The sequence below is a fragment of the Schistocerca gregaria genome, unplaced genomic scaffold (genome assembly GCF_023897955.1).
Source record: "Schistocerca gregaria isolate iqSchGreg1 unplaced genomic scaffold, iqSchGreg1.2 ptg000912l, whole genome shotgun sequence".
Classification (NCBI taxonomy): Eukaryota; Metazoa; Arthropoda; class Insecta; order Orthoptera; family Acrididae; genus Schistocerca; species Schistocerca gregaria.
The window spans coordinates 27,945-54,978 of record NW_026062270.1 but is presented as its reverse complement, the minus strand read 5'-3'; the positions used below and the strand labels follow the sequence as shown (position 1 = coordinate 54,978).

Here is a 27,034-nt window from a genome sequence, read left to right as displayed (position 1 = left end):
ACGGCGCGACTTGGCATACCGAGAGGCAAAACGTGGCGCCAGTGCCCTAGACCGAATAGCGCTGCAGCTCCGAAACCGACGAGAAAAGAGAAATACGAATTGAAACTGTCGGCAGCGCCCTGTGTTCGCAGGCGGTCACCCGCCCAAGCACTGACAACGCCCAGCGTCGCGCAGTAGCGGTGATCGGACGACAAACTGTGTGTTCAGCGTGCTGTGACCTGTGAAGTGTTTTAGCGCGTCCCGACAAGTCGCTTTCGGGTCCCCTATCAGCTCCCACACAATGTGACGATTTCTTTGTCACCATACTTGCCCGGGGAAATCGGCGTTGCCTTTTTGAAGTAGTAAAATCGAAGTGGCCCGTGGGGGGATCGAACCCACGACCTTCGCGTTATTAGCACGACGCTCTAACCAACTGAGCTAACGGGCCTCGGTGCACTCCGTCTTCCAGCGCTTAGACGGAGTGGCTCTGCGTATTTACAGGTAACATTTCTATGGTAGCAGTCCAACAGTGGACCAGGGTCTCTTCTCCCTTTATTCCGCTGCTCGTAGTAATTTCATTGCGTGCCCGTTTCTCTCGACTGTTTTCAGCTCACGTTTATGAACCAGTAGCTATAACGCGAGGAGGACGTGAAACAGCATTTCGCAGGGTCCAAACTTGTCGTGATTTGTTCCGAAAAAATTACATTCCGGTACCGGGAATCGAACCCGGGCCTCCTGGGTGAAAGCCAGGTATCCTAGCCACTAGACCACACCGGACGCGCACGCTTATTTTTGGGGTTTACACCCCCTCCACTGGCTTTCCGTGTCGCACTTTCCCTGTTTGCGAGCAACTTTTCGCTCTCCCATGCCGAGGCGCGCATGGCAAAAGTCACAGTCCGTTGCTTTTGGCCTCGTTGTTACTGGGGTAGGAGGAAAAGCAAAGCTGTGAGTAGTAATATTTATTTACTTATTTCGCAAGTAAAGACCTGCAGCCTGTCATTATATAGCAGGTCATACACTGTGTGACTTTACATGTTATATCATACGAAATTCAGTTTTATTACTAGTACATTTTTTCTTGAAAATTTCACAAAAGAACTGCAAGTAGTAATAACGGGAAGTAAGCATTTTCACGCTGAGTTGTTGAAGCCTTATGGATAACAAACTACAAGCTGTTTTGCTTCTTCGCAACCCCAGAGCCGTCAATTTAGCTGTGAACGGAAGTAAATTAAATGCCCCGGGTGAGGATCGAACTCACGACCTTAAGATTATGAGACTTACGCGCTGCCTACTGCGCTACCGAGGCACGTGATGGCCAAACCTTCTGGTATCTCGGCAAGTAGCAAATACTAGTGGTAGAGAGTCTGCACTTGCTGGCTCATTTTTTCTGTTACTACACGTGCATTCCCGGCGCTGCAGGCAACTTGCGATGATAGGCCGACGCCAGTATGCACAATAGCACGCAGGAGTCCAAACGAGAAGACGTGCGCGCTGCGTGTTTGGTTGTTTCCACACGGAATCCCGCGGTTCATTCTCGTGGCCCACGCACTTCGAGTGCGAAGGACACGCAGCTCCACTATCGGGGAAAAAACAAAATGATGCATCGGCCGGGAATCGAACCCGGGCCGCCCGCGTGGCAGGCGAGCATTCTACCACTGAACCACCGATGCTCAGCTAGTTTGCAGCTTCCTTGTGCTTTCCGCGGCAGACGTCTGAAGGGAAAGTGGGACTGCCGTCCAGCGCCGTGGCATCCTCTCGAGAGAATGCTACAAACGCTGAATCCTGCGCTGCACTGCTTAAAAATGACGCCCGAACGCGATCGTCTAAGTAGTGTTGCGGCGCACGCACGCGACGACTCTTGCCAAAGGACGCGAAATGTGCGTAGAGACGCTGTCTGGATGCGCTCGCCTACCCCGTAATGCGCCTGCTGCTGCGACCACCTTCAGCCGCCGCCGACAGGCGGGAAGCAGACACAGCGCGGCGTGCGCGGAAGAAAAGCGTGCGGTGGTGGTGTAATGGTCAGCATAGTTGCCTTCCAAGCAGTTGATCCGGGTTCGATTCCCGGCCACCGCAGCCTGCGTTTTACTTCTGCGTATGAGTACTTTTGCCACGCGTCATTAAATTAATGTTTCTTTCCTCCTCTTACTGGCTGCAGGCCACCCTATATTGTGTGCGTCGATTCCGCTTGAGTCTCGACTTGTCTCGACTTTGCTCGGCTGACGCGAGAGCTGACGCTCTCCAATCGGCCTATATCAGAAGGACAAGCACGCGAAACGACTGAGAGAGGTATGGCGAGGCGGGCACAACATTACTTATGCCTCAAGTAAAGACCTGCTGCCTGTTATCGTGCATTGTGTGATTTTACATGTTCTGTCAGACAAATTCAGTTTTATTACTAGCACATTTCTTTTTTTCTTTGTTGAAAATTTTACAACACGCTCCTTCATTTCACTGTGGCCGCACGGCGCGACTTGGCATACCGAGAGGCAAAACGTGGCGCCAGTGCCCTAGACCGAATAGCGCTGCAGCTCCGAAACCGACGAGAAAAGAGAAATACGAATTGAAACTGTCGGCAGCGCCCTGTGTTCGCAGGCGGTCACCCGCCCAAGCACTGACAACGCCCAGCGTCGCGCAGTAGCGGTGATCGGACGACAAACTGTGTGTTCAGCGTGCTGTGACCTGTGAAGTGTTTTAGCGCGTCCCGACAAGTCGCTTTCGGGTCCCCTATCAGCTCCCACACAATGTGACGATTTCTTTGTCACCATACTTGCCCGGGGAAATCGGCGTTGCCTTTTTGAAGTAGTAAAATCGAAGTGGCCCGTGGGGGGATCGAACCCACGACCTTCGCGTTATTAGCACGACGCTCTAACCAACTGAGCTAACGGGCCTCGGTGCACTCCGTCTTCCAGCGCTTAGACGGAGTGGCTCTGCGTATTTACAGGTAACATTTCTATGGTAGCAGTCCAACAGTGGACCAGGGTCTCTTCTCCCTTTATTCCGCTGCTCGTAGTAATTTCATTGCGTGCCCGTTTCTCTCGACTGTTTTCAGCTCACGTTTATGAACCAGTAGCTATAACGCGAGGAGGACGTGAAACAGCATTTCGCAGGGTCCAAACTTGTCGTGATTTGTTCCGAAAAAATTACATTCCGGTACCGGGAATCGAACCCGGGCCTCCTGGGTGAAAGCCAGGTATCCTAGCCACTAGACCACACCGGACGCGCACGCTTATTTTTGGGGTTTACACCCCCTCCACTGGCTTTCCGTGTCGCACTTTCCCTGTTTGCGAGCAACTTTTCGCTCTCCCATGCCGAGGCGCGCATGGCAAAAGTCACAGTCCGTTGCTTTTGGCCTCGTTGTTACAGGGGTAGGAGGAAAAGCAAAGCTGTGAGTAGTAATATTTATTTACTTATTTCGCAAGTAAAGACCTGCAGCCTGTCATTATATAGCAGGTCATACACTGTGTGACTTTACATGTTATATCATACGAAATTCAGTTTTATTACTAGTACATTTTTTCTTGAAAATTTCACAAAAGAACTGCAAGTAGTAATAACGGGAAGTAAGCATTTTCACGCTGAGTTGTTGAAGCCTTATGGATAACAAACTACAAGCTGTTTTGCTCCTTCGCAACCCCAGAGCCGTCAATTTAGCTGTGAACGGAAGTAAATTAAATGCCCCGGGTGAGGATCGAACTCACGACCTTAAGATTATGAGACTTACGCGCTGCCTACTGCGCTACCGAGGCACGTGATGGCCAAACCTTCTGGTATCTCGGCAAGTAGCAAATACTAGTGGTAGAGAGTCTGCACTTGCTGGCTCATTTTTTCTGTTACTACACGTGCATTCCCGGCGCTGCAGGCAACTTGCGATGATAGGCCGACGCCAGTATGCACAATAGCACGCAGGAGTCCAAACGAGAAGACGTGCGCGCTGCGTGTTTGGTTGTTTCCACACGGAATCCCGCGGTTCATTCTCGTGGCCCACGCACTTCGAGTGCGAAGGACACGCAGCTCCACTATCGGGGAAAAAACAAAATGATGCATCGGCCGGGAATCGAACCCGGGCCGCCCGCGTGGCAGGCGAGCATTCTACCACTGAACCACCGATGCTCAGCTAGTTTGCAGCTTCCTTGTGCTTTCCGCGGCAGACGTCTGAAGGGAAAGTGGGACTGCCGTCCAGCGCCGTGGCATCCTCTCGAGAGAATGCTACAAACGCTGAATCCTGCGCTGCACTGCTTAAAAATGACGCCCGAACGCGATCGTCTAAGTAGTGTTGCGGCGCACGCACGCGACGACTCTTGCCAAAGGACGCGAAATGTGCGTAGAGACGCTGTCTGGATGCGCTCGCCTACCCCGTAATGCGCCTGCTGCTGCGACCACCTTCAGCCGCCGCCGACAGGCGGGAAGCAGACACAGCGCGGCGTGCGCGGAAGAAAACCGTGCGGTGGTGGTGTAATGGTCAGCATAGTTGCCTTCCAAGCAGTTTATCCGGGTTCGATTCCCGGCCACCGCAGCCTGCGTTTTACTTCTGCGTATGAGTACTTTTGCCACGCGTCATTAAATTAATGTTTCTTTCCTCCTCTTACTGGCTGCAGGCCACCCTATATTGTGTGCGTCGATTCCGCTTGAGTCTCGACTTGTCTCGACTTTGCTCGGCTGACGCGAGAGCTGACGCTCTCCAATCGGCCTATATCAGAAGGACAAGCACGCGAAACGACTGAGAGAGGTATGGCGAGGCGGGCACAACATTACTTATGCCTCAAGTAAAGACCTGCTGCCTGTTATCGTGCATTGTGTGATTTTACATGTTCTGTCAGACAAATTCAGTTTTATTACTAGCACATTTCTTTTTTTCTTTGTTGAAAATTTTACAACACGCTCCTTCATTTCACTGTGGCCGCACGGCGCGACTTGGCATACCGAGAGGCAAAACGTGGCGCCAGTGCCCTAGACCGAATAGCGCTGCAGCTCCGAAACCGACGAGAAAAGAGAAATACGAATTGAAACTGTCGGCAGCGCCCTGTGTTCGCAGGCGGTCACCCGCCCAAGCACTGACAACGCCCAGCGTCGCGCAGTAGCGGTGATCGGACGACAAACTGTGTGTTCAGCGTGCTGTGACCTGTGAAGTGTTTTAGCGCGTCCCGACAAGTCGCTTTCGGGTCCCCTATCAGCTCCCACACAATGTGACGATTTCTTTGTCACCATACTTGCCCGGGGAAATCGGCGTTGCCTTTTTGAAGTAGTAAAATCGAAGTGGCCCGTGGGGGGATCGAACCCACGACCTTCGCGTTATTAGCACGACGCTCTAACCAACTGAGCTAACGGGCCTCGGTGCACTCCGTCTTCCAGCGCTTAGACGGAGTGGCTCTGCGTATTTACAGGTAACATTTCTATGGTAGCAGTCCAACAGTGGACCAGGGTCTCTTCTCCCTTTATTCCGCTGCTCGTAGTAATTTCATTGCGTGCCCGTTTCTCTCGACTGTTTTCAGCTCACGTTTATGAACCAGTAGCTATAACGCGAGGAGGACGTGAAACAGCATTTCGCAGGGTCCAAACTTGTCGTGATTTGTTCCGAAAAAATTACATTCCGGTACCGGGAATCGAACCCGGGCCTCCTGGGTGAAAGCCAGGTATCCTAGCCACTAGACCACACCGGACGCGCACGCTTATTTTTGGGGTTTACACCCCCTCCACTGGCTTTCCGTGTCGCACTTTCCCTGTTTGCGAGCAACTTTTCGCTCTCCCATGCCGAGGCGCGCATGGCAAAAGTCACAGTCCGTTGCTTTTGGCCTCGTTGTTACTGGGGTAGGAGGAAAAGCAAAGCTGTGAGTAGTAATATTTATTTACTTATTTCGCAAGTAAAGACCTGCAGCCTGTCATTATATAGCAGGTCATACACTGTGTGACTTTACATGTTATATCATACGAAATTCAGTTTTATTACTAGTACATTTTTTCTTGAAAATTTCACAAAAGAACTGCAAGTAGTAATAACGGGAAGTAAGCATTTTCACGCTGAGTTGTTGAAGCCTTATGGATAACAAACTACAAGCTGTTTTGCTTCTTCGCAACCCCAGAGCCGTCAATTTAGCTGTGAACGGAAGTAAATTAAATGCCCCGGGTGAGGATCGAACTCACGACCTTAAGATTATGAGACTTACGCGCTGCCTACTGCGCTACCGAGGCACGTGATGGCCAAACCTTCTGGTATCTCGGCAAGTAGCAAATACTAGTGGTAGAGAGTCTGCACTTGCTGGCTCATTTTTTCTGTTACTACACGTGCATTCCCGGCGCTGCAGGCAACTTGCGATGATAGGCCGACGCCAGTATGCACAATAGCACGCAGGAGTCCAAACGAGAAGACGTGCGCGCTGCGTGTTTGGTTGTTTCCACACGGAATCCCGCGGTTCATTCTCGTGGCCCACGCACTTCGAGTGCGAAGGACACGCAGCTCCACTATCGGGGAAAAAACAAAATGATGCATCGGCCGGGAATCGAACCCGGGCCGCCCGCGTGGCAGGCGAGCATTCTACCACTGAACCACCGATGCTCAGCTAGTTTGCAGCTTCCTTGTGCTTTCCGCGGCAGACGTCTGAAGGGAAAGTGGGACTGCCGTCCAGCGCCGTGGCATCCTCTCGAGAGAATGCTACAAACGCTGAATCCTGCGCTGCACTGCTTAAAAATGACGCCCGAACGCGATCGTCTAAGTAGTGTTGCGGCGCACGCACGCGACGACTCTTGCCAAAGGACGCGAAATGTGCGTAGAGACGCTGTCTGGATGCGCTCGCCTACCCCGTAATGCGCCTGCTGCTGCGACCACCTTCAGCCGCCGCCGACAGGCGGGAAGCAGACACAGCGCGGCGTGCGCGGAAGAAAACCGTGCGGTGGTGGTGTAATGGTCAGCATAGTTGCCTTCCAAGCAGTTGATCCGGGTTCGATTCCCGGCCACCGCAGCCTGCGTTTTACTTCTGCGTATGAGTACTTTTGCCACGCGTCATTAAATTAATGTTTCTTTCCTCCTCTTACTGGCTGCAGGCCACCCTATATTGTGTGCGTCGATTCCGCTTGAGTCTCGACTTGTCTCGACTTTGCTCGGCTGACGCGAGAGCTGACGCTCTCCAATCGGCCTATATCAGAAGGACAAGCACGCGAAACGACTGAGAGAGGTATGGCGAGGCGGGCACAACATTACTTATGCCTCAAGTAAAGACCTGCTGCCTGTTATCGTGCATTGTGTGATTTTACATGTTCTGTCAGACAAATTCAGTTTTATTACTAGCACATTTCTTTTTTTCTTTGTTGAAAATTTTACAACACGCTCCTTCATTTCACTGTGGCCGCACGGCGCGACTTGGCATACCGAGAGGCAAAACGTGGCGCCAGTGCCCTAGACCGAATAGCGCTGCAGCTCCGAAACCGACGAGAAAAGAGAAATACGAATTGAAACTGTCGGCAGCGCCCTGTGTTCGCAGGCGGTCACCCGCCCAAGCACTGACAACGCCCAGCGTCGCGCAGTAGCGGTGATCGGACGACAAACTGTGTGTTCAGCGTGCTGTGACCTGTGAAGTGTTTTAGCGCGTCCCGACAAGTCGCTTTCGGGTCCCCTATCAGCTCCCACACAATGTGACGATTTCTTTGTCACCATACTTGCCCGGGGAAATCGGCGTTGCCTTTTTGAAGTAGTAAAATCGAAGTGGCCCGTGGGGGGATCGAACCCACGACCTTCGCGTTATTAGCACGACGCTCTAACCAACTGAGCTAACGGGCCTCGGTGCACTCCGTCTTCCAGCGCTTAGACGGAGTGGCTCTGCGTATTTACAGGTAACATTTCTATGGTAGCAGTCCAACAGTGGACCAGGGTCTCTTCTCCCTTTATTCCGCTGCTCGTAGTAATTTCATTGCGTGCCCGTTTCTCTCGACTGTTTTCAGCTCACGTTTATGAACCAGTAGCTATAACGCGAGGAGGACGTGAAACAGCATTTCGCAGGGTCCAAACTTGTCGTGATTTGTTCCGAAAAAATTACATTCCGGTACCGGGAATCGAACCCGGGCCTCCTGGGTGAAAGCCAGGTATCCTAGCCACTAGACCACACCGGACGCGCACGCTTATTTTTGGGGTTTACACCCCCTCCACTGGCTTTCCGTGTCGCACTTTCCCTGTTTGCGAGCAACTTTTCGCTCTCCCATGCCGAGGCGCGCATGGCAAAAGTCACAGTCCGTTGCTTTTGGCCTCGTTGTTACAGGGGTAGGAGGAAAAGCAAAGCTGTGAGTAGTAATATTTATTTACTTATTTCGCAAGTAAAGACCTGCAGCCTGTCATTATATAGCAGGTCATACACTGTGTGACTTTACATGTTATATCATACGAAATTCAGTTTTATTACTAGTACATTTTTTCTTGAAAATTTCACAAAAGAACTGCAAGTAGTAATAACGGGAAGTAAGCATTTTCACGCTGAGTTGTTGAAGCCTTATGGATAACAAACTACAAGCTGTTTTGCTCCTTCGCAACCCCAGAGCCGTCAATTTAGCTGTGAACGGAAGTAAATTAAATGCCCCGGGTGAGGATCGAACTCACGACCTTAAGATTATGAGACTTACGCGCTGCCTACTGCGCTACCGAGGCACGTGATGGCCAAACCTTCTGGTATCTCGGCAAGTAGCAAATACTAGTGGTAGAGAGTCTGCACTTGCTGGCTCATTTTTTCTGTTACTACACGTGCATTCCCGGCGCTGCAGGCAACTTGCGATGATAGGCCGACGCCAGTATGCACAATAGCACGCAGGAGTCCAAACGAGAAGACGTGCGCGCTGCGTGTTTGGTTGTTTCCACACGGAATCCCGCGGTTCATTCTCGTGGCCCACGCACTTCGAGTGCGAAGGACACGCAGCTCCACTATCGGGGAAAAAACAAAATGATGCATCGGCCGGGAATCGAACCCGGGCCGCCCGCGTGGCAGGCGAGCATTCTACCACTGAACCACCGATGCTCAGCTAGTTTGCAGCTTCCTTGTGCTTTCCGCGGCAGACGTCTGAAGGGAAAGTGGGACTGCCGTCCAGCGCCGTGGCATCCTCTCGAGAGAATGCTACAAACGCTGAATCCTGCGCTGCACTGCTTAAAAATGACGCCCGAACGCGATCGTCTAAGTAGTGTTGCGGCGCACGCACGCGACGACTCTTGCCAAAGGACGCGAAATGTGCGTAGAGACGCTGTCTGGATGCGCTCGCCTACCCCGTAATGCGCCTGCTGCTGCGACCACCTTCAGCCGCCGCCGACAGGCGGGAAGCAGACACAGCGCGGCGTGCGCGGAAGAAAAGCGTGCGGTGGTGGTGTAATGGTCAGCATAGTTGCCTTCCAAGCAGTTGATCCGGGTTCGATTCCCGGCCACCGCAGCCTGCGTTTTACTTCTGCGTATGAGTACTTTTGCCACGCGTCATTAAATTAATGTTTCTTTCCTCCTCTTACTGGCTGCAGGCCACCCTATATTGTGTGCGTCGATTCCGCTTGAGTCTCGACTTGTCTCGACTTTGCTCGGCTGACGCGAGAGCTGACGCTCTCCAATCGGCCTATATCAGAAGGACAAGCACGCGAAACGACTGAGAGAGGTATGGCGAGGCGGGCACAACATTACTTATGCCTCAAGTAAAGACCTGCTGCCTGTTATCGTGCATTGTGTGATTTTACATGTTCTGTCAGACAAATTCAGTTTTATTACTAGCACATTTCTTTTTTTCTTTGTTGAAAATTTTACAACACGCTCCTTCATTTCACTGTGGCCGCACGGCGCGACTTGGCATACCGAGAGGCAAAACGTGGCGCCAGTGCCCTAGACCGAATAGCGCTGCAGCTCCGAAACCGACGAGAAAAGAGAAATACGAATTGAAACTGTCGGCAGCGCCCTGTGTTCGCAGGCGGTCACCCGCCCAAGCACTGACAACGCCCAGCGTCGCGCAGTAGCGGTGATCGGACGACAAACTGTGTGTTCAGCGTGCTGTGACCTGTGAAGTGTTTTAGCGCGTCCCGACAAGTCGCTTTCGGGTCCCCTATCAGCTCCCACACAATGTGACGATTTCTTTGTCACCATACTTGCCCGGGGAAATCGGCGTTGCCTTTTTGAAGTAGTAAAATCGAAGTGGCCCGTGGGGGGATCGAACCCACGACCTTCGCGTTATTAGCACGACGCTCTAACCAACTGAGCTAACGGGCCTCGGTGCACTCCGTCTTCCAGCGCTTAGACGGAGTGGCTCTGCGTATTTACAGGTAACATTTCTATGGTAGCAGTCCAACAGTGGACCAGGGTCTCTTCTCCCTTTATTCCGCTGCTCGTAGTAATTTCATTGCGTGCCCGTTTCTCTCGACTGTTTTCAGCTCACGTTTATGAACCAGTAGCTATAACGCGAGGAGGACGTGAAACAGCATTTCGCAGGGTCCAAACTTGTCGTGATTTGTTCCGAAAAAATTACATTCCGGTACCGGGAATCGAACCCGGGCCTCCTGGGTGAAAGCCAGGTATCCTAGCCACTAGACCACACCGGACGCGCACGCTTATTTTTGGGGTTTACACCCCCTCCACTGGCTTTCCGTGTCGCACTTTCCCTGTTTGCGAGCAACTTTTCGCTCTCCCATGCCGAGGCGCGCATGGCAAAAGTCACAGTCCGTTGCTTTTGGCCTCGTTGTTACAGGGGTAGGAGGAAAAGCAAAGCTGTGAGTAGTAATATTTATTTACTTATTTCGCAAGTAAAGACCTGCAGCCTGTCATTATATAGCAGGTCATACACTGTGTGACTTTACATGTTATATCATACGAAATTCAGTTTTATTACTAGTACATTTTTTCTTGAAAATTTCACAAAAGAACTGCAAGTAGTAATAACGGGAAGTAAGCATTTTCACGCTGAGTTGTTGAAGCCTTATGGATAACAAACTACAAGCTGTTTTGCTCCTTCGCAACCCCAGAGCCGTCAATTTAGCTGTGAACGGAAGTAAATTAAATGCCCCGGGTGAGGATCGAACTCACGACCTTAAGATTATGAGACTTACGCGCTGCCTACTGCGCTACCGAGGCACGTGATGGCCAAACCTTCTGGTATCTCGGCAAGTAGCAAATACTAGTGGTAGAGAGTCTGCACTTGCTGGCTCATTTTTTCTGTTACTACACGTGCATTCCCGGCGCTGCAGGCAACTTGCGATGATAGGCCGACGCCAGTATGCACAATAGCACGCAGGAGTCCAAACGAGAAGACGTGCGCGCTGCGTGTTTGGTTGTTTCCACACGGAATCCCGCGGTTCATTCTCGTGGCCCACGCACTTCGAGTGCGAAGGACACGCAGCTCCACTATCGGGGAAAAAACAAAATGATGCATCGGCCGGGAATCGAACCCGGGCCGCCCGCGTGGCAGGCGAGCATTCTACCACTGAACCACCGATGCTCAGCTAGTTTGCAGCTTCCTTGTGCTTTCCGCGGCAGACGTCTGAAGGGAAAGTGGGACTGCCGTCCAGCGCCGTGGCATCCTCTCGAGAGAATGCTACAAACGCTGAATCCTGCGCTGCACTGCTTAAAAATGACGCCCGAACGCGATCGTCTAAGTAGTGTTGCGGCGCACGCACGCGACGACTCTTGCCAAAGGACGCGAAATGTGCGTAGAGACGCTGTCTGGATGCGCTCGCCTACCCCGTAATGCGCCTGCTGCTGCGACCACCTTCAGCCGCCGCCGACAGGCGGGAAGCAGACACAGCGCGGCGTGCGCGGAAGAAAAGCGTGCGGTGGTGGTGTAATGGTCAGCATAGTTGCCTTCCAAGCAGTTGATCCGGGTTCGATTCCCGGCCACCGCAGCCTGCGTTTTACTTCTGCGTATGAGTACTTTTGCCACGCGTCATTAAATTAATGTTTCTTTCCTCCTCTTACTGGCTGCAGGCCACCCTATATTGTGTGCGTCGATTCCGCTTGAGTCTCGACTTGTCTCGACTTTGCTCGGCTGACGCGAGAGCTGACGCTCTCCAATCGGCCTATATCAGAAGGACAAGCACGCGAAACGACTGAGAGAGGTATGGCGAGGCGGGCACAACATTACTTATGCCTCAAGTAAAGACCTGCTGCCTGTTATCGTGCATTGTGTGATTTTACATGTTCTGTCAGACAAATTCAGTTTTATTACTAGCACATTTCTTTTTTTCTTTGTTGAAAATTTTACAACACGCTCCTTCATTTCACTGTGGCCGCACGGCGCGACTTGGCATACCGAGAGGCAAAACGTGGCGCCAGTGCCCTAGACCGAATAGCGCTGCAGCTCCGAAACCGACGAGAAAAGAGAAATACGAATTGAAACTGTCGGCAGCGCCCTGTGTTCGCAGGCGGTCACCCGCCCAAGCACTGACAACGCCCAGCGTCGCGCAGTAGCGGTGATCGGACGACAAACTGTGTGTTCAGCGTGCTGTGACCTGTGAAGTGTTTTAGCGCGTCCCGACAAGTCGCTTTCGGGTCCCCTATCAGCTCCCACACAATGTGACGATTTCTTTGTCACCATACTTGCCCGGGGAAATCGGCGTTGCCTTTTTGAAGTAGTAAAATCGAAGTGGCCCGTGGGGGGATCGAACCCACGACCTTCGCGTTATTAGCACGACGCTCTAACCAACTGAGCTAACGGGCCTCGGTGCACTCCGTCTTCCAGCGCTTAGACGGAGTGGCTCTGCGTATTTACAGGTAACATTTCTATGGTAGCAGTCCAACAGTGGACCAGGGTCTCTTCTCCCTTTATTCCGCTGCTCGTAGTAATTTCATTGCGTGCCCGTTTCTCTCGACTGTTTTCAGCTCACGTTTATGAACCAGTAGCTATAACGCGAGGAGGACGTGAAACAGCATTTCGCAGGGTCCAAACTTGTCGTGATTTGTTCCGAAAAAATTACATTCCGGTACCGGGAATCGAACCCGGGCCTCCTGGGTGAAAGCCAGGTATCCTAGCCACTAGACCACACCGGACGCGCACGCTTATTTTTGGGGTTTACACCCCCTCCACTGGCTTTCCGTGTCGCACTTTCCCTGTTTGCGAGCATCTTTTCGCTCTCCCATGCCGAGGCGCGCATGGCAAAAGTCACAGTCCGTTGCTTTTGGCCTCGTTGTTACAGGGGTAGGAGGAAAAGCAAAGCTGTGAGTAGTAATATTTATTTACTTATTTCGCAAGTAAAGACCTGCAGCCTGTCATTATATAGCAGGTCATACACTGTGTGACTTTACATGTTATATCATACGAAATTCAGTTTTATTACTAGTACATTTTTTCTTGAAAATTTCACAAAAGAACTGCAAGTAGTAATAACGGGAAGTAAGCATTTTCACGCTGAGTTGTTGAAGCCTTATGGATAACAAACTACAAGCTGTTTTGCTCCTTCGCAACCCCAGAGCCGTCAATTTAGCTGTGAACGGAAGTAAATTAAATGCCCCGGGTGAGGATCGAACTCACGACCTTAAGATTATGAGACTTACGCGCTGCCTACTGCGCTACCGAGGCACGTGATGGCCAAACCTTCTGGTATCTCGGCAAGTAGCAAATACTAGTGGTAGAGAGTCTGCACTTGCTGGCTCATTTTTTCTGTTACTACACGTGCATTCCCGGCGCTGCAGGCAACTTGCGATGATAGGCCGACGCCAGTATGCACAATAGCACGCAGGAGTCCAAACGAGAAGACGTGCGCGCTGCGTGTTTGGTTGTTTCCACACGGAATCCCGCGGTTCATTCTCGTGGCCCACGCACTTCGAGTGCGAAGGACACGCAGCTCCACTATCGGGGAAAAAACAAAATGATGCATCGGCCGGGAATCGAACCCGGGCCGCCCGCGTGGCAGGCGAGCATTCTACCACTTTTTTTTTTTTTTTTTTTTTTTTTTTTTTTTTTTTTCTTTTTTTTAGGGCCTCCCAACTCCCCTTATAGCCCTCCTTGCTCTCACCAAAATATGCCTTCATCGGCGAGCTTCAACGCTATCATATCTGTCGTGGTGGTATACGCCCGTCGCGGACGGCTTCTCTCGTGGATCATGTCGTGAAAATCTAATAAGAAATGAAAAGTCTTCCACAAAATCAAATTTTCTGTTATCCTTGAAATGCACAATAAAAGACACTGCATCTCTGCAGACGATGAAAATGTCAAAATAAAATATCCATCCTAAAAGAAGCCACGGGCGACTACGAGCAAAATGTCTGAATAGAGTTCTTCGTTAAGAGAAACACAAGAAATTCAATGACCATTCTTGGTGAACAAGATGCGCGTGGAGAGGACAAACTAAAAACTCACTACGAAGTCCATAAGAAGTAAGTAATAAAATAAAAGTAAAATAATATTGTCACTTCCATATGAGAAACGAAACGCACCACTGCTGTGATCCAAATGAAAGTAGTATAAAAAGCATTTTTCTTCCGTAACGCATAATAGCCTCACACACGCATCAAAACCATCGGGTCAAAGGCAAACAAAAATGATTGAAAAATGAACAAGAATAGATAGCCTCTTCAGTCTTCAACACAGTTTTCCGTATATCAATGATTGAACGTTTTTGCGTAACCATGTTGTAACGCAGCACGCAGAAAATTAGCAAAGAGTTGGTTGTAATTCTTCAGCCGCTGTACATGAGAATGTGCATCCCACAAGTACGCTAAATACGTAGACGCATCCTGAACGTGGCACTCCAGAATTGCGTAGACCGTGTGGCCTAGGAGCCACACCGTTGCATTGTGCTTGGTGCGAGGGAAGGGTTGGAACCCTGGCGCAAGAACATCACTGACAGTCACGTGTGAGGGTGTCGTCCGGTTGATCAGAGCCACCATGACCCTACACAGGGCCCAGACTGGTGCCACAAAACGACACTGAAAGCGATGCTCCCTTGTGTCCGGAACGCCACAAGCACCACAGTTGGCAGATGGCAGCAGACGGATGTCCGAAAGACGTTGGTTTGTGGCCACCGTATTGTTGACCAGTTTATACCACTGGGACCGAACGCCGGAGGGCAACACGGGATGATGAACATTAAGCCAGACCTGCCGCCAGTTGGTCGCGGGGAAGCGAAGAGCGAGCTTGTGAGGGGGTGGCCTCCCCACCATTGCCGCATACAGTCGGCGAACATTCCGGTTCCTGTCCAGCGCCGCTTCCAGGACATAGCTCCGCTGCAGGTAGTAAGCTCTGACGTAGCCGAGTTGATACGGGATGCCCACAACGGACACCGGTGCGCTCTCGGAGGGCGGTCGGTAGGCGACGAGCATGGCCGCCGCCGTTCCATCCGGGCTGTCAACCTGCAGGGCGGCCGTGCGGTGCACCAGCAGCGCCGAACACTTCCGGGAAAAATCTACGAGGCCGAGTCCCCCGAAGGTGGTGTCGAGGACACACGTTGCCGCCCGAACCTTGAAAATTTCGTGGCGCCACAGGAGCCAGTACGCGGCCTGCGAAAACGATCGGGCGAGGGGTCGCGGAACGTCCAGGAGCTGTGCCACGTACCAGGCCTTAGAATACACGGCGCTGTTAATGAGGTCGACTTTCTGGAGGAGTGTGAGACGTCGGCTGGCGTAAGTCTTACATAGGCATTTGACATGATTCAGTAGCCGGCGCCAGGTGCGCGCCCGCATCTGCTGAGGATTAGCGGTTACATCAAGTCCCAAGATCGTATGAGTACGGACTACTCGAAACCATGTCTGATCGGGATCCACTTCGCAATTTCCTAAAGGAATCAGCACAGTCTTCCTTGGATTAATCAGGGCACCCGACGCACATTCATACCACCGCAGTAAGGGCCGTATTTGATGAAAATCATTGTCGTCGCCGATAAAAACACCTACGTCATCAGCATAAGCGAGACACGTCACTGAGGCACGATGAATATCCACGCCGCCTATCGTGCGGTCCAGCGCACGCAGCAGTGGGTCCAAAGCAATTACAAAAAGGTACATAGATAAGGGACAGCCTTGTCGCACCGATCTACTAAGAACTATAGGTGGCGTTCGCCATCCATTAATTGTCACTACCGAACTGGCCCCTGTCAGGAAATGACGTATCACGCGAATGAAGCGGAAGCCAAAGCCCATCCTTTCCATAACGTGCATCAAATAATCGTGGCTCATCCTGTCAAACGCATTGGCAAAGTCCACAGAAAGGACAGCTGCTGAAAGTCGGTGGACGGCGGAGTATGCGATGACGTCACGATAGGTAGATGCCGCATTGAAAATGGTACGCCTCTTAACGCCGCATGATTGAAAGGGACAGATGACTTTGTCCATTACTGCCTGTAACTTCGCTGCAACACATCTGGCGGCCAACTTGTAATCAGCATTCAACAGCGTAATCGGCCGCAGATCGGTGACCCGGCACGTACCCCGTTTTTTGGGGATCAGAACAATGTGCCCTTCGAGAAACTGACTCGGGATGACAACGCCGCGAAGCACTTCGTTCACCACTACCGTAAACTTGTCCCCTACAATGTCCCAGAAAGTAACATAAAACTCTGTAGGAAGACCGTCGGGGCCAGGCGACTTGCCCGTTGTACTAGCTTTCAAGATCTGGAAGACTTCCTGGTTCGACATCTCTGCAACCAGCTCTTCACGGTCAGGGTCGGACATGCAGTCGGCTAAGTCTTCTAATAAAATTCGCATGGCTTCGCCGTCCGCGGCAGTATCGTGAAAAAGCGAAGTATAATAGTCGGCGATATGGCGGACAACTTCGTGCCGCTGCGATAAGACAATCCCCGCATCAGTTTCCAACGCATCAATATACTTTTTGCGAGCCTGTTTCTTCTCCCGGGCAAGATGATAGAGGGACGGCTCCTCGTCATCAACGTGGCACAAGGGACGGCTCCGAATCATTAAACCCTTCGACCTTTCCCGGTGCAGCCGCAGAATCCTAGCTTTAATTTTGCCCAGACGGAGTCTAACGTTCGCGTCGGGGGCAACAGGTGAATTAATAGCATCCTGGAGGCACTGCTGATAGAATGCCAACGTACGCCTGTGCCAGTAACTTGCTTCTCTACTATATAATTGCGCCGCCTTCCGCAGAAGCGGTTTGGCATGCGCCACCCACCACTCGATGCAGGACCCGTAATGATGGACCTTTGCTAAGCACTGCTGCCATGCGACACGCAGCTCTGCACGGAGCCCTTCGGCACCCAGATACCCGGTATTTAATTTCCAGTATGCTGCGAGTGATTTCGCGCGACAGCACTGCAACCGCAAAGCACACACGTAGCCACAATGATCACTCATGGCGACAGGCAGAACTTCGACGGCGCATAAAGCATCTGTTAGCTCCCGTGAAACATAGATCCTATCTATTCTACTGGCCCCGCCAGTAGAAAAGTGCGTATACTGCGTCAGGGTTGGGTGGTAGTGACGCCACGTATCACGCAAGTCGACTGCAGTTAAAAGGGTGTTCAGTTCTGCACATTTAGTGGGGGTGGGATACTGGTCCGCATTAGCAACAACACAATTAAAATCACCGCCGAATATAAGAGGACGAGCCGTAGCTAAAAAGGGACAGACGTCCGTGGTAAAGAAACGAGCTCTTGTGCGTTTTTGATCAGTCCCCGAGGGCACATAGACGTTGACAAATTGGACACCCTCAATAACACACGCCAGTACACGACCATCTGGGAGAAGTCTGATGTCCGTAGGTTCGAAAAACGACTTATATAAAATTGCTGTGCCACAGTTATTGTCACTATTAAGGTTGTAAATAACATCGTAACCTGGAATATTGCTAAAAACATCACTAGACACTTCTTGAAGAAGAGCAATACTAAAGTTTCCATGATATAAAACATCTTTAAAGGCAGCTACCTTGTGCACCGCTGAGATTCCGGCAACGTTTAAAGTCAAAACGGAAAACACACTCGGTGGGAGTGAATGCGTTGACATTTTAAACAGATGGACAAGACAAAACAATATAAAAAGCACCAACGAAGTGATAAAACGCCGGACTTATACTTAAATGAATGGCAGTTGGCATAAAATGGAAATCGCAATATTCTTAAAAGACTGTAGTGGTTGGTAGCAAATCTACAAAGATATGGCACAACAATACACTGGACACAGTTCAAGACACATCCGTTCCTAGGTCAATTGCATGTAGGTGATCTCATGACAACGGTGTGGGTCTGCGGCCATTCCTACTGTCCCCCCTCGTCCTCCTGCTGCTGCCACCACGGGCTGTGACTGTCAGGTGGCGGGGGTGGTCGTGCGTCGCCCGGCGTCTGGGTGGCCTCCGCCTGGCCGCCGCGCGATGCCACGGCCGGCTGTGACGGTACAGAATGTTTGCGCGGGCGCTGTGGTAATTGCTCGCTGCCCTGTTCTAATTTACGTTTCGCAGCGGCAAAGTCCTGTTCCTTTCCGGCACTGAGAAACTGTTTCAATCGTTCAGTGTGTGCGCGAATTTTCTCTGTCCTCGCGGGGCTGCTACTACGCGAGGAACCCTGTGACATTGCCTCACTTTCACTGCCACTCTCCGTGGCTTGCGGATGCGCGAAGGCGACCGGGTTCGGATCCTTGACCTGTTTACCCTTGCCCCGCGGGCGACGTGGCTTTTTAGTTTCCGCTGAAGGCGTGACACTATCGGCAGAAGTAGGCACCGGAAGGGGCGGCGGGGGTAAAGAAGCGTCTGTCACCTCCACCGATGCCGAGTCAACGGCATCAGCATTAAAGGAGCGTTCCTCCCTTTCGTCGTCATCACGGTCGGTCGGGGCAGGCGGGTCCTGGACAACCTCCATTTCCTCCTGCCCGACAGTCGCGTTACGATGTCCCGCGACAGACGTGTCTTCGACGGAAGCAACGGCCGTCGGTCGCTCGGCCGGTCGGTCGGTCGGACCGGGAAAGGGTCTTCCGGCTACAACCTCGCTCAGAAGGGGCACCAATGTGACGCCTCCACCCACAACATCTTCGCGTGGTAACTGAACAGGCCGCCGTCGAGGGCAGTCACCCCTCAAATGTTCCGTAGAATGACAGACGGCACATGTCGGCGGTTGCCCGATATATGAGACCTGTGCACGAACCCCACCGATTACAAAGTACGAAGGGATGTGTTGTTTCAGGTCCATCCGTACACTACGGACACCACTAGCAACTTTGTAACGATAGGCACTGGACCATTTCTCCATGGTAATGTTCAAAACGTCACCAAATCGCGACAAGGCACGAGACAAAATTTGATCAGGGCATTCCGGCGGTACATTAAAAACACGGACAGATCGAATTCCAAACCCTGACGCCACAATTTGCACATTACTAATACTGCCGTCGGAATGCTTAAAACGACGTGTGCCACCAAATTTAGCAACAAATTTTTCACACATGTCCCCAGAGGTAAATTTTAAGAACAAGCAATATTGTACAAAGTCCAATTGAAAGGTGTCTACAATTTCTTCCGGTATTTTTAAGTCTTCGAATAACCATTCGTGTATTTCAAACGCGGTAGGGCGGACGGCACTTCTATCAAATACACACTGAGCGGTGTTAGCTCTCGAAAATGTCGACATGATGTTACTTACAGACCGTGAAAGATGAAATCACGAAGAACGAAGCGCCTAAGTCCGGCGAAGTAAACAAACCGACGACGGCTGCAGAGCTCCGCGCGACGTGCTGCCTGGTGCTTTCCGCGCAGACGTCTGAAGGGAAAGTGGGACTGCCGTCCAGCGCCGTGGCATCCTCTCGAGAGAATGCTACAAACGCTGAATCCTGCGCTGCACTGCTTAAAAATGACGCCCGAACGCGATCGTCTAAGTAGTGTTGCGGCGCACGCACGCGACGACTCTTGCCAAAGGACGCGAAATGTGCGTAGAGACGCTGTCTGGATGCGCTCGCCTACCCCGTAATGCGCCTGCTGCTGCGACCACCTTCAGCCGCCGCCGACAGGCGGGAAGCAGACACAGCGCGGCGTGCGCGGAAGAAAAGCGTGCGGTGGTGGTGTAATGGTCAGCATAGTTGCCTTCCAAGCAGTTGATCCGGGTTCGATTCCCGGCCACCGCAGCCTGCGTTTTACTTCTGCGTATGAGTACTTTTGCCACGCGTCATTAAATTAATGTTTCTTTCCTCCTCTTACTGGCTGCAGGCCACCCTATATTGTGTGCGTCGATTCCGCTTGAGTCTCGACTTGTCTCGACTTTGCTCGGCTGACGCGAGAGCTGACGCTCTCCAATCGGCCTATATCAGAAGGACAAGCACGCGAAACGACTGAGAGAGGTATGGCGAGGCGGGCACAACATTACTTATGCCTCAAGTAAAGACCTGCTGCCTGTTATCGTGCATTGTGTGATTTTACATGTTCTGTCAGACAAATTCAGTTTTATTACTAGCACATTTCTTTTTTTCTTTGTTGAAAATTTTACAACACGCTCCTTCATTTCACTGTGGCCGCACGGCGCGACTTGGCATACCGAGAGGCAAAACGTGGCGCCAGTGCCCTAGACCGAATAGCGCTGCAGCTCCGAAACCGACGAGAAAAGAGAAATACGAATTGAAACTGTCGGCAGCGCCCTGTGTTCGCAGGCGGTCACCCGCCCAAGCACTGACAACGCCCAGCGTCGCGCAGTAGCGGTGATCGGACGACAAACTGTGTGTTCAGCGTGCTGTGACCTGTGAAGTGTTTTAGCGCGTCCCGACAAGTCGCTTTCGGGTCCCCTATCAGCTCCCACACAATGTGACGATTTCTTTGTCACCATACTTGCCCGGGGAAATCGGCGTTGCCTTTTTGAAGTAGTAAAATCGAAGTGGCCCGTGGGGGGATCGAACCCACGACCTTCGCGTTATTAGCACGACGCTCTAACCAACTGAGCTAACGGGCCTCGGTGCACTCCGTCTTCCAGCGCTTAGACGGAGTGGCTCTGCGTATTTACAGGTAACATTTCTATGGTAGCAGTCCAACAGTGGACCAGGGTCTCTTCTCCCTTTATTCCGCTGCTCGTAGTAATTTCATTGCGTGCCCGTTTCTCTCGACTGTTTTCAGCTCACGTTTATGAACCAGTAGCTATAACGCGAGGAGGACGTGAAACAGCATTTCGCAGGGTCCAAACTTGTCGTGATTTGTTCCGAAAAAATTACATTCCGGTACCGGGAATCGAACCCGGGCCTCCTGGGTGAAAGCCAGGTATCCTAGCCACTAGACCACACCGGACGCGCACGCTTATTTTTGGGGTTTACACCCCCTCCACTGGCTTTCCGTGTCGCACTTTCCCTGTTTGCGAGCAACTTTTCGCTCTCCCATGCCGAGGCGCGCATGGCAAAAGTCACAGTCCGTTGCTTTTGGCCTCGTTGTTACAGGGGTAGGAGGAAAAGCAAAGCTGTGAGTAGTAATATTTATTTACTTATTTCGCAAGTAAAGACCTGCAGCCTGTCATTATATAGCAGGTCATACACTGTGTGACTTTACATGTTATATCATACGAAATTCAGTTTTATTACTAGTACATTTTTTCTTGAAAATTTCACAAAAGAACTGCAAGTAGTAATAACGGGAAGTAAGTATTTTCACGCTGAGTTGTTGAAGCCTTATGGATAACAAACTACAAGCTGTTTTGCTCCTTCGCAACCCCAGAGCCGTCAATTTAGCTGTGAACGGAAGTAAATTAAATGCCCCGGGTGAGGATCGAACTCACGACCTTAAGATTATGAGACTTACGCGCTGCCTACTGCGCTACCGAGGCACGTGATGGCCAAACCTTCTGGTATCTCGGCAAGTAGCAAATACTAGTGGTAGAGAGTCTGCACTTGCTGGCTCATTTTTTCTGTTACTACACGTGCATTCCCGGCGCTGCAGGCAACTTGCGATGATAGGCCGACGCCAGTATGCACAATAGCACGCAGGAGTCCAAACGAGAAGACGTGCGCGCTGCGTGTTTGGTTGTTTCCACACGGAATCCCGCGGTTCATTCTCGTGGCCCACGCACTTCGAGTGCGAAGGACACGCAGCTCCACTATCGGGGAAAAAACAAAATGATGCATCGGCCGGGAATCGAACCCGGGCCGCCCGCGTGGCAGGCGAGCATTCTACCACTGAACCACCGATGCTCAGCTAGTTTGCAGCTTCCTTGTGCTTTCCGCGGCAGACGTCTGAAGGGAAAGTGGGACTGCCGTCCAGCGCCGTGGCATCCTCTCGAGAGAATGCTACAAACGCTGAATCCTGCGCTGCACTGCTTAAAAATGACGCCCGAACGCGATCGTCTAAGTAGTGTTGCGGCGCACGCACGCGACGACTCTTGCCAAAGGACGCGAAATGTGCGTAGAGACGCTGTCTGGATGCGCTCGCCTACCCCGTAATGCGCCTGCTGCTGCGACCACCTTCAGCCGCCGCCGACAGGCGGGAAGCAGACACAGCGCGGCGTGCGCGGAAGAAAAGCGTGCGGTGGTGGTGTAATGGTCAGCATAGTTGCCTTCCAAGCAGTTGATCCGGGTTCGATTCCCGGCCACCGCAGCCTGCGTTTTACTTCTGCGTATGAGTACTTTTGCCACGCGTCATTAAATTAATGTTTCTTTCCTCCTCTTACTGGCTGCAGGCCACCCTATATTGTGTGCGTCGATTCCGCTTGAGTCTCGACTTGTCTCGACTTTGCTCGGCTGACGCGAGAGCTGACGCTCTCCAATCGGCCTATATCAGAAGGACAAGCACGCGAAACGACTGAGAGAGGTATGGCGAGGCGGGCACAACATTACTTATGCCTCAAGTAAAGACCTGCTGCCTGTTATCGTGCATTGTGTGATTTTACATGTTCTGTCAGACAAATTCAGTTTTATTACTAGCACATTTCTTTTTTTCTTTGTTGAAAATTTTACAACACGCTCCTTCATTTCACTGTGGCCGCACGGCGCGACTTGGCATACCGAGAGGCAAAACGTGGCGCCAGTGCCCTAGACCGAATAGCGCTGCAGCTCCGAAACCGACGAGAAAAGAGAAATACGAATTGAAACTGTCGGCAGCGCCCTGTGTTCGCAGGCGGTCACCCGCCCAAGCACTGACAACGCCCAGCGTCGCGCAGTAGCGGTGATCGGACGACAAACTGTGTGTTCAGCGTGCTGTGACCTGTGAAGTGTTTTAGCGCGTCCCGACAAGTCGCTTTCGGGTCCCCTATCAGCTCCCACACAATGTGACGATTTCTTTGTCACCATACTTGCCCGGGGAAATCGGCGTTGCCTTTTTGAAGTAGTAAAATCGAAGTGGCCCGTGGGGGGATCGAACCCACGACCTTCGCGTTATTAGCACGACGCTCTAACCAACTGAGCTAACGGGCCTCGGTGCACTCCGTCTTCCAGCGCTTAGACGGAGTGGCTCTGCGTATTTACAGGTAACATTTCTATGGTAGCAGTCCAACAGTGGACCAGGGTCTCTTCTCCCTTTATTCCGCTGCTCGTAGTAATTTCATTGCGTGCCCGTTTCTCTCGACTGTTTTCAGCTCACGTTTATGAACCAGTAGCTATAACGCGAGGAGGACGTGAAACAGCATTTCGCAGGGTCCAAACTTGTCGTGATTTGTTCCGAAAAAATTACATTCCGGTACCGGGAATCGAACCCGGGCCTCCTGGGTGAAAGCCAGGTATCCTAGCCACTAGACCACACCGGACGCGCACGCTTATTTTTGGGGTTTACACCCCCTCCACTGGCTTTCCGTGTCGCACTTTCCCTGTTTGCGAGCAACTTTTCGCTCTCCCATGCCGAGGCGCGCATGGCAAAAGTCACAGTCCGTTGCTTTTGGCCTCGTTGTTACAGGGGTAGGAGGAAAAGCAAAGCTGTGAGTAGTAATATTTATTTACTTATTTCGCAAGTAAAGACCTGCAGCCTGTCATTATATAGCAGGTCATACACTGTGTGACTTTACATGTTATATCATACGAAATTCAGTTTTATTACTAGTACATTTTTTCTTGAAAATTTCACAAAAGAACTGCAAGTAGTAATAACGGGAAGTAAGTATTTTCACGCTGAGTTGTTGAAGCCTTATGGATAACAAACTACAAGCTGTTTTGCTCCTTCGCAACCCCAGAGCCGTCAATTTAGCTGTGAACGGAAGTAAATTAAATGCCCCGGGTGAGGATCGAACTCACGACCTTAAGATTATGAGACTTACGCGCTGCCTACTGCGCTACCGAGGCACGTGATGGCCAAACCTTCTGGTATCTCGGCAAGTAGCAAATACTAGTGGTAGAGAGTCTGCACTTGCTGGCTCATTTTTTCTGTTACTACACGTGCATTCCCGGCGCTGCAGGCAACTTGCGATGATAGGCCGACGCCAGTATGCACAATAGCACGCAGGAGTCCAAACGAGAAGACGTGCGCGCTGCGTGTTTGGTTGTTTCCACACGGAATCCCGCGGTTCATTCTCGTGGCCCACGCACTTCGAGTGCGAAGGACACGCAGCTCCACTATCGGGGAAAAAACAAAATGATGCATCGGCCGGGAATCGAACCCGGGCCGCCCGCGTGGCAGGCGAGCATTCTACCACTGAACCACCGATGCTCAGCTAGTTTGCAGCTTCCTTGTGCTTTCCGCGGCAGACGTCTGAAGGGAAAGTGGGACTGCCGTCCAGCGCCGTGGCATCCTCTCGAGAGAATGCTACAAACGCTGAATCCTGCGCTGCACTGCTTAAAAATGACGCCCGAACGCGATCGTCTAAGTAGTGTTGCGGCGCACGCACGCGACGACTCTTGCCAAAGGACGCGAAATGTGCGTAGAGACGCTGTCTGGATGCGCTCGCCTACCCCGTAATGCGCCTGCTGCTGCGACCACCTTCAGCCGCCGCCGACAGGCGGGAAGCAGACACAGCGCGGCGTGCGCGGAAGAAAAGCGTGCGGTGGTGGTGTAATGGTCAGCATAGTTGCCTTCCAAGCAGTTGATCCGGGTTCGATTCCCGGCCACCGCAGCCTGCGTTTTACTTCTGCGTATGAGTACTTTTGCCACGCGTCATTAAATTAATGTTTCTTTCCTCCTCTTACTGGCTGCAGGCCACCCTATATTGTGTGCGTCGATTCCGCTTGAGTCTCGACTTGTCTCGACTTTGCTCGGCTGACGCGAGAGCTGACGCTCTCCAATCGGCCTATATCAGAAGGACAAGCACGCGAAACGACTGAGAGAGGTATGGCGAGGCGGGCACAACATTACTTATGCCTCAAGTAAAGACCTGCTGCCTGTTATCGTGCATTGTGTGATTTTACATGTTCTGTCAGACAAATTCAGTTTTATTACTAGCACATTTCTTTTTTTCTTTGTTGAAAATTTTACAACACGCTCCTTCATTTCACTGTGGCCGCACGGCGCGACTTGGCATACCGAGAGGCAAAACGTGGCGCCAGTGCCCTAGACCGAATAGCGCTGCAGCTCCGAAACCGACGAGAAAAGAGAAATACGAATTGAAACTGTCGGCAGCGCCCTGTGTTCGCAGGCGGTCACCCGCCCAAGCACTGACAACGCCCAGCGTCGCGCAGTAGCGGTGATCGGACGACAAACTGTGTGTTCAGCGTGCTGTGACCTGTGAAGTGTTTTAGCGCGTCCCGACAAGTCGCTTTCGGGTCCCCTATCAGCTCCCACACAATGTGACGATTTCTTTGTCACCATACTTGCCCGGGGAAATCGGCGTTGCCTTTTTGAAGTAGTAAAATCGAAGTGGCCCGTGGGGGGATCGAACCCACGACCTTCGCGTTATTAGCACGACGCTCTAACCAACTGAGCTAACGGGCCTCGGTGCACTCCGTCTTCCAGCGCTTAGACGGAGTGGCTCTGCGTATTTACAGGTAACATTTCTATGGTAGCAGTCCAACAGTGGACCAGGGTCTCTTCTCCCTTTATTCCGCTGCTCGTAGTAATTTCATTGCGTGCCCGTTTCTCTCGACTGTTTTCAGCTCACGTTTATGAACCAGTAGCTATAACGCGAGGAGGACGTGAAACAGCATTTCGCAGGGTCCAAACTTGTCGTGATTTGTTCCGAAAAAATTACATTCCGGTACCGGGAATCGAACCCGGGCCTCCTGGGTGAAAGCCAGGTATCCTAGCCACTAGACCACACCGGACGCGCACGCTTATTTTTGGGGTTTACACCCCCTCCACTGGCTTTCCGTGTCGCACTTTCCCTGTTTGCGAGCAACTTTTCGCTCTCCCATGCCGAGGCGCGCATGGCAAAAGTCACAGTCCGTTGCTTTTGGCCTCGTTGTTACAGGGGTAGGAGGAAAAGCAAAGCTGTGAGTAGTAATATTTATTTACTTATTTCGCAAGTAAAGACCTGCAGCCTGTCATTATATAGCAGGTCATACACTGTGTGACTTTACATGTTATATCATACGAAATTCAGTTTTATTACTAGTACATTTTTTCTTGAAAATTTCACAAAAGAACTGCAAGTAGTAATAACGGGAAGTAAGTATTTTCACGCTGAGTTGTTGAAGCCTTATGGATAACAAACTACAAGCTGTTTTGCTCCTTCGCAACCCCAGAGCCGTCAATTTAGCTGTGAACGGAAGTAAATTAAATGCCCCGGGTGAGGATCGAACTCACGACCTTAAGATTATGAGACTTACGCGCTGCCTACTGCGCTACCGAGGCACGTGATGGCCAAACCTTCTGGTATCTCGGCAAGTAGCAAATACTAGTGGTAGAGAGTCTGCACTTGCTGGCTCATTTTTTCTGTTACTACACGTGCATTCCCGGCGCTGCAGGCAACTTGCGATGATAGGCCGACGCCAGTATGCACAATAGCACGCAGGAGTCCAAACGAGAAGACGTGCGCGCTGCGTGTTTGGTTGTTTCCACACGGAATCCCGCGGTTCATTCTCGTGGCCCACGCACTTCGAGTGCGAAGGACACGCAGCTCCACTATCGGGGAAAAAACAAAATGATGCATCGGCCGGGAATCGAACCCGGGCCGCCCGCGTGGCAGGCGAGCATTCTACCACTGAACCACCGATGCTCAGCTAGTTTGCAGCTTCCTTGTGCTTTCCGCGGCAGACGTCTGAAGGGAAAGTGGGACTGCCGTCCAGCGCCGTGGCATCCTCTCGAGAGAATGCTACAAACGCTGAATCCTGCGCTGCACTGCTTAAAAATGACGCCCGAACGCGAT

At 51.6% G+C, this 27,034-nt stretch overlaps 43 non-coding genes across 43 annotated transcripts; 8 read left to right on the top strand and 35 right to left on the bottom strand.

Annotated features, from left to right (window-relative positions):
- Positions 1 to 353: 353 nt before the first annotated feature.
- Positions 354 to 427, bottom strand: Trnai-aau (transfer RNA isoleucine (anticodon AAU)). The gene has a single exon. It is a non-coding gene; the product is annotated as a tRNA-Ile (tRNA).
- A 257-nt stretch (positions 428 to 684) lies between these two features.
- Trnae-uuc (transfer RNA glutamic acid (anticodon UUC)) lies at positions 685 to 756 on the bottom strand. Its single transcript has one exon. It is a non-coding gene; the product is annotated as a tRNA-Glu (tRNA).
- Positions 757 to 1,212: 456 nt separating this feature from the next.
- On the bottom strand, positions 1,213 to 1,285 carry Trnam-cau (transfer RNA methionine (anticodon CAU)). Its single transcript has one exon. It is a non-coding gene; the product is annotated as a tRNA-Met (tRNA).
- A 293-nt stretch (positions 1,286 to 1,578) lies between these two features.
- On the bottom strand, positions 1,579 to 1,649 carry Trnag-gcc (transfer RNA glycine (anticodon GCC)). The gene has a single exon. It is a non-coding gene; the product is annotated as a tRNA-Gly (tRNA).
- Positions 1,650 to 1,980: 331 nt separating this feature from the next.
- On the top strand, positions 1,981 to 2,052 carry Trnag-ucc (transfer RNA glycine (anticodon UCC)). Its single transcript has one exon. It is a non-coding gene; the product is annotated as a tRNA-Gly (tRNA).
- Positions 2,053 to 2,793: 741 nt separating this feature from the next.
- On the bottom strand, positions 2,794 to 2,867 carry Trnai-aau (transfer RNA isoleucine (anticodon AAU)). Its single transcript has one exon. It is a non-coding gene; the product is annotated as a tRNA-Ile (tRNA).
- Positions 2,868 to 3,124: 257 nt separating this feature from the next.
- On the bottom strand, positions 3,125 to 3,196 carry Trnae-uuc (transfer RNA glutamic acid (anticodon UUC)). The gene has a single exon. It is a non-coding gene; the product is annotated as a tRNA-Glu (tRNA).
- Positions 3,197 to 3,652: 456 nt separating this feature from the next.
- Positions 3,653 to 3,725, bottom strand: Trnam-cau (transfer RNA methionine (anticodon CAU)). The gene has a single exon. It is a non-coding gene; the product is annotated as a tRNA-Met (tRNA).
- Positions 3,726 to 4,018: 293 nt separating this feature from the next.
- Positions 4,019 to 4,089, bottom strand: Trnag-gcc (transfer RNA glycine (anticodon GCC)). The gene has a single exon. It is a non-coding gene; the product is annotated as a tRNA-Gly (tRNA).
- Positions 4,090 to 4,420: 331 nt separating this feature from the next.
- On the top strand, positions 4,421 to 4,492 carry Trnag-ucc (transfer RNA glycine (anticodon UCC)). The gene has a single exon. It is a non-coding gene; the product is annotated as a tRNA-Gly (tRNA).
- Positions 4,493 to 5,233: 741 nt separating this feature from the next.
- On the bottom strand, positions 5,234 to 5,307 carry Trnai-aau (transfer RNA isoleucine (anticodon AAU)). Its single transcript has one exon. It is a non-coding gene; the product is annotated as a tRNA-Ile (tRNA).
- Positions 5,308 to 5,564: 257 nt separating this feature from the next.
- On the bottom strand, positions 5,565 to 5,636 carry Trnae-uuc (transfer RNA glutamic acid (anticodon UUC)). The gene has a single exon. It is a non-coding gene; the product is annotated as a tRNA-Glu (tRNA).
- Positions 5,637 to 6,092: 456 nt separating this feature from the next.
- On the bottom strand, positions 6,093 to 6,165 carry Trnam-cau (transfer RNA methionine (anticodon CAU)). Its single transcript has one exon. It is a non-coding gene; the product is annotated as a tRNA-Met (tRNA).
- Positions 6,166 to 6,458: 293 nt separating this feature from the next.
- Positions 6,459 to 6,529, bottom strand: Trnag-gcc (transfer RNA glycine (anticodon GCC)). The gene has a single exon. It is a non-coding gene; the product is annotated as a tRNA-Gly (tRNA).
- A 331-nt stretch (positions 6,530 to 6,860) lies between these two features.
- On the top strand, positions 6,861 to 6,932 carry Trnag-ucc (transfer RNA glycine (anticodon UCC)). Its single transcript has one exon. It is a non-coding gene; the product is annotated as a tRNA-Gly (tRNA).
- A 741-nt stretch (positions 6,933 to 7,673) lies between these two features.
- Positions 7,674 to 7,747, bottom strand: Trnai-aau (transfer RNA isoleucine (anticodon AAU)). The gene has a single exon. It is a non-coding gene; the product is annotated as a tRNA-Ile (tRNA).
- Positions 7,748 to 8,004: 257 nt separating this feature from the next.
- Positions 8,005 to 8,076, bottom strand: Trnae-uuc (transfer RNA glutamic acid (anticodon UUC)). The gene has a single exon. It is a non-coding gene; the product is annotated as a tRNA-Glu (tRNA).
- A 456-nt stretch (positions 8,077 to 8,532) lies between these two features.
- Positions 8,533 to 8,605, bottom strand: Trnam-cau (transfer RNA methionine (anticodon CAU)). The gene has a single exon. It is a non-coding gene; the product is annotated as a tRNA-Met (tRNA).
- Positions 8,606 to 8,898: 293 nt separating this feature from the next.
- Trnag-gcc (transfer RNA glycine (anticodon GCC)) lies at positions 8,899 to 8,969 on the bottom strand. Its single transcript has one exon. It is a non-coding gene; the product is annotated as a tRNA-Gly (tRNA).
- A 331-nt stretch (positions 8,970 to 9,300) lies between these two features.
- On the top strand, positions 9,301 to 9,372 carry Trnag-ucc (transfer RNA glycine (anticodon UCC)). Its single transcript has one exon. It is a non-coding gene; the product is annotated as a tRNA-Gly (tRNA).
- Positions 9,373 to 10,113: 741 nt separating this feature from the next.
- Trnai-aau (transfer RNA isoleucine (anticodon AAU)) lies at positions 10,114 to 10,187 on the bottom strand. Its single transcript has one exon. It is a non-coding gene; the product is annotated as a tRNA-Ile (tRNA).
- Positions 10,188 to 10,444: 257 nt separating this feature from the next.
- On the bottom strand, positions 10,445 to 10,516 carry Trnae-uuc (transfer RNA glutamic acid (anticodon UUC)). The gene has a single exon. It is a non-coding gene; the product is annotated as a tRNA-Glu (tRNA).
- Positions 10,517 to 10,972: 456 nt separating this feature from the next.
- On the bottom strand, positions 10,973 to 11,045 carry Trnam-cau (transfer RNA methionine (anticodon CAU)). The gene has a single exon. It is a non-coding gene; the product is annotated as a tRNA-Met (tRNA).
- A 293-nt stretch (positions 11,046 to 11,338) lies between these two features.
- Positions 11,339 to 11,409, bottom strand: Trnag-gcc (transfer RNA glycine (anticodon GCC)). The gene has a single exon. It is a non-coding gene; the product is annotated as a tRNA-Gly (tRNA).
- Positions 11,410 to 11,740: 331 nt separating this feature from the next.
- Trnag-ucc (transfer RNA glycine (anticodon UCC)) lies at positions 11,741 to 11,812 on the top strand. The gene has a single exon. It is a non-coding gene; the product is annotated as a tRNA-Gly (tRNA).
- A 741-nt stretch (positions 11,813 to 12,553) lies between these two features.
- Positions 12,554 to 12,627, bottom strand: Trnai-aau (transfer RNA isoleucine (anticodon AAU)). The gene has a single exon. It is a non-coding gene; the product is annotated as a tRNA-Ile (tRNA).
- Positions 12,628 to 12,884: 257 nt separating this feature from the next.
- Trnae-uuc (transfer RNA glutamic acid (anticodon UUC)) lies at positions 12,885 to 12,956 on the bottom strand. Its single transcript has one exon. It is a non-coding gene; the product is annotated as a tRNA-Glu (tRNA).
- Positions 12,957 to 13,412: 456 nt separating this feature from the next.
- On the bottom strand, positions 13,413 to 13,485 carry Trnam-cau (transfer RNA methionine (anticodon CAU)). The gene has a single exon. It is a non-coding gene; the product is annotated as a tRNA-Met (tRNA).
- A 6,410-nt stretch (positions 13,486 to 19,895) lies between these two features.
- On the top strand, positions 19,896 to 19,967 carry Trnag-ucc (transfer RNA glycine (anticodon UCC)). Its single transcript has one exon. It is a non-coding gene; the product is annotated as a tRNA-Gly (tRNA).
- A 741-nt stretch (positions 19,968 to 20,708) lies between these two features.
- On the bottom strand, positions 20,709 to 20,782 carry Trnai-aau (transfer RNA isoleucine (anticodon AAU)). The gene has a single exon. It is a non-coding gene; the product is annotated as a tRNA-Ile (tRNA).
- A 257-nt stretch (positions 20,783 to 21,039) lies between these two features.
- Positions 21,040 to 21,111, bottom strand: Trnae-uuc (transfer RNA glutamic acid (anticodon UUC)). Its single transcript has one exon. It is a non-coding gene; the product is annotated as a tRNA-Glu (tRNA).
- Positions 21,112 to 21,567: 456 nt separating this feature from the next.
- Trnam-cau (transfer RNA methionine (anticodon CAU)) lies at positions 21,568 to 21,640 on the bottom strand. The gene has a single exon. It is a non-coding gene; the product is annotated as a tRNA-Met (tRNA).
- A 293-nt stretch (positions 21,641 to 21,933) lies between these two features.
- On the bottom strand, positions 21,934 to 22,004 carry Trnag-gcc (transfer RNA glycine (anticodon GCC)). Its single transcript has one exon. It is a non-coding gene; the product is annotated as a tRNA-Gly (tRNA).
- Positions 22,005 to 22,335: 331 nt separating this feature from the next.
- Trnag-ucc (transfer RNA glycine (anticodon UCC)) lies at positions 22,336 to 22,407 on the top strand. The gene has a single exon. It is a non-coding gene; the product is annotated as a tRNA-Gly (tRNA).
- A 741-nt stretch (positions 22,408 to 23,148) lies between these two features.
- Trnai-aau (transfer RNA isoleucine (anticodon AAU)) lies at positions 23,149 to 23,222 on the bottom strand. Its single transcript has one exon. It is a non-coding gene; the product is annotated as a tRNA-Ile (tRNA).
- Positions 23,223 to 23,479: 257 nt separating this feature from the next.
- On the bottom strand, positions 23,480 to 23,551 carry Trnae-uuc (transfer RNA glutamic acid (anticodon UUC)). The gene has a single exon. It is a non-coding gene; the product is annotated as a tRNA-Glu (tRNA).
- A 456-nt stretch (positions 23,552 to 24,007) lies between these two features.
- On the bottom strand, positions 24,008 to 24,080 carry Trnam-cau (transfer RNA methionine (anticodon CAU)). Its single transcript has one exon. It is a non-coding gene; the product is annotated as a tRNA-Met (tRNA).
- Positions 24,081 to 24,373: 293 nt separating this feature from the next.
- Positions 24,374 to 24,444, bottom strand: Trnag-gcc (transfer RNA glycine (anticodon GCC)). The gene has a single exon. It is a non-coding gene; the product is annotated as a tRNA-Gly (tRNA).
- A 331-nt stretch (positions 24,445 to 24,775) lies between these two features.
- Trnag-ucc (transfer RNA glycine (anticodon UCC)) lies at positions 24,776 to 24,847 on the top strand. The gene has a single exon. It is a non-coding gene; the product is annotated as a tRNA-Gly (tRNA).
- Positions 24,848 to 25,588: 741 nt separating this feature from the next.
- Trnai-aau (transfer RNA isoleucine (anticodon AAU)) lies at positions 25,589 to 25,662 on the bottom strand. Its single transcript has one exon. It is a non-coding gene; the product is annotated as a tRNA-Ile (tRNA).
- A 257-nt stretch (positions 25,663 to 25,919) lies between these two features.
- Positions 25,920 to 25,991, bottom strand: Trnae-uuc (transfer RNA glutamic acid (anticodon UUC)). The gene has a single exon. It is a non-coding gene; the product is annotated as a tRNA-Glu (tRNA).
- A 456-nt stretch (positions 25,992 to 26,447) lies between these two features.
- On the bottom strand, positions 26,448 to 26,520 carry Trnam-cau (transfer RNA methionine (anticodon CAU)). The gene has a single exon. It is a non-coding gene; the product is annotated as a tRNA-Met (tRNA).
- A 293-nt stretch (positions 26,521 to 26,813) lies between these two features.
- Positions 26,814 to 26,884, bottom strand: Trnag-gcc (transfer RNA glycine (anticodon GCC)). Its single transcript has one exon. It is a non-coding gene; the product is annotated as a tRNA-Gly (tRNA).
- Positions 26,885 to 27,034: the final 150 nt, after the last annotated feature.